Source organism: Hippocampus comes, unplaced genomic scaffold (assembly GCF_001891065.2).
Source record: "Hippocampus comes isolate QL1 unplaced genomic scaffold, H_comes_QL1_v1.1 scaffold112, whole genome shotgun sequence".
Taxonomy (NCBI): domain Eukaryota; kingdom Metazoa; phylum Chordata; class Actinopteri; order Syngnathiformes; family Syngnathidae; genus Hippocampus; species Hippocampus comes.
The window spans coordinates 886,727-889,347 of record NW_017805841.1 but is presented as its reverse complement, the minus strand read 5'-3'; the positions used below and the strand labels follow the sequence as shown (position 1 = coordinate 889,347).

At 35.7% G+C, this 2,621-nt stretch overlaps 1 long non-coding RNA gene across 1 annotated transcript; it reads right to left on the bottom strand.

Annotated features, from left to right (window-relative positions):
- Nucleotides 1-25: 25 nt before the first annotated feature.
- On the bottom strand, nucleotides 26-381 carry LOC109526735 (uncharacterized). Its single transcript, XR_002170403.1, has 2 exons — nucleotides 226-381; nucleotides 26-119 (listed from the first exon to the last, which is right to left on the bottom strand). It is a non-coding gene; the product is annotated as an uncharacterized LOC109526735 (long non-coding RNA).
- Between the last annotated feature and the right edge of the window lie 2,240 nt (nucleotides 382-2,621).

Here is a 2,621-nt window from a genome sequence, read left to right as displayed (position 1 = left end):
CCCCCCTTTTTTTTTTTTTTTTTTTACCTGACCACATCCATGGAGGCAGCTCCTGACTTGAAGAAATCAGTGGAGTCTTCAATCTGACTGACATTGGTCAGAATGCTGTGCCACACTGACTGTAAGGAGTAAAATCATTTCATTGCTTTTGTTATAAATCATGAACCGATATTGAGCCTACTTGCCGAATATGCATGAATTCATTAACACTAATAAGACAGATACCTTGATCTGATCAGCAAAGTTTTTTTCCTCCTCCGTTAGCTCCACAGCTGCTTTGCTTCCTGAGCAAAAGTACTGTGAGGCAGATATCATCTTCCCGTCCTCAAACTGCAAATTCTTGACCAACAGCTACAAGTGGACAGAGTTTAAAAAGACACAATTCAAAGGTTTGGCCAGTAACATTTCATTTCCTGAGTAATACAGAGGAAGAGGATTGTGGATAGATTGACCCCCACCTACATGCAGATCACGCACTTTGCATAGGGCCCCATCCAAATAAAATGAATGTGTGTGCTTTCCAAGTATTAATTGAATTATTGCTTTTTTGTGCATTTGCGAGGTTGGCAGGAAAATGAGGTTGATGAAGTACAGCACGCACCCATGGCGATCTCTTTCATTGGGAGAGAGAGAATCTTTTGCACCCACCCAAAGGCATTCAGATAGCCAGTGAAGGAACACTTGGGTCCGGAACAAGTTTAAAGTACAAAGTTCGCCATTTGGGCCGAAACAATTCAATGAACAATCAAAGGGTTTAATAAAGAATTTGTTCGGAGTATGAAGTCAACCCCATGTGTACAGAATGCTTGTAAGTCCAGGTTAAAAACAAACCTCCTTTTTCCGATGCCTATGATTGACCTCCTTTAAAGAATGAAACTTTTTTTTTTGAAGATTTTAGAAAGCTATATTTTATTTCTGTGCTTTATTTTTAGCTGTATTTAATACTTTGGTTTTTAAATGTTTTTGCACGTTGTACTTGTAATTATGTGCTATATCAATAAAGTTGACTTCCCCTTGCCTTGCCTATTATTTCAAATGTACCGGTATTTAAAGTATTGCTTTAAAATCACTGTTATGACAATTTTAAATCTTTGAGACAAAAACAACAACAAGAACAAAAATCGTTCCAATTCACCACTATGATTTACATTGAGGTAGTACTTTATATTATGTATTGAATCCAATATAATTATTTAAATTAGGACAATTCTAAAGTAATTGGTTTGCTTTGTTTGGTTTATAAAATTAATCGAAAGGAAAACTTTCAGGTTATGTCAAAATAATACTTTTTAATTGAGCAAAGCCTCAATATTTTCTGTGATGGATTAGTTATTTATTAATTTTTACACGTGTCTGGGGAAGAGCTATTCTCAACCTGGGTTTTCACTGAAAGTTAGGGAGAGTGTTTGCCACATGTGAAAAAAAAGTATATATATATATATATATATATATAAAACAAAACTCCCTGTATGTTGATGTTCTAATAAGAGGGATCTTTTCTCTTAGTTCTCTTTTCATCCAGCAAGTTCCAACTTTAATTAATGTGAAACAATGACACCCAAAGTTACATATGTCCAGTCTACTGTATAATGTGTGTTTTGGTCGCCATTATTGCAGAAAACTTTGCTTCATATATATATATATATATATATATATAAAACAAAACTCCCTGTATGTTGATGTTCTAATAAGAGGGATCTTTTCTCTTAGTTCTCTTTTCATCCAGCAAGTTCCAACTTTAATTAATGTGAAACAATGACACCCAAAGTTACATATGTCCAGTCTACTGTATAATGTGTGTTTTGGTCGCCATTATTGCAGAAAACTTTGCTTCCCAAAGACTACGTCGACGTTGGAAATGAAAATGAAGTATTGAGTACTGGTTTGCTTGCTTGTTTTGAAGGCTTCTTTGCTTCATTATGCGAGCCTGTCGCCGCATATTATGCAAAGCGGGCTTGGTGCGTGAGAACCTCATGTAGCAATAATGTTTCAGTAAGACTGTTGATATTGTCTCTGAGATGCCGATTTCGTTTAATGGAAACTGTAGGCTCTTCTTTTTCTTCATCTTATCATTTGGCCTTTTCCCCTTTCTGAAGGAGCTCCCCATCCCTCTTATACAAATATTTATTAGCTTGTTTTTTTTTAATATATATTTTTTAACCACTATATCACATAACTAGCAGTTTGATGTGTGCAGAAGCACAGGCTGATGTTTTGTTCAATGTCTTTGCTATGCGGTCCAGTGGTTGGGCGGCTGCTTCTCAGCAGTCGCAGAAGGTGTATTTGGGACCTGGGCCTTTTGTGGAAATTTGAAGTGACCTAATCCACCATCTTATTACCACCACTATCACATTGCAAAATAATATACAAAAATGCAATATGAATATGTGCTGCATTACAGTCACATTTTGCATATTTGAGGATGGATATCATTATTACTAAACAACAAAACATAGGTAAAATATTATCCTTCATGATATCAACTCCATATTTCTACACTACAGTCCCGGATCACATTGTGAATTGTTGACTAGCACTCTTAACAATTCACATTGTCCATCAATGATATTTGCTGTTCCTCAGAACTAACCAAAGGTGTTGACACAATTCTATACTGCTTT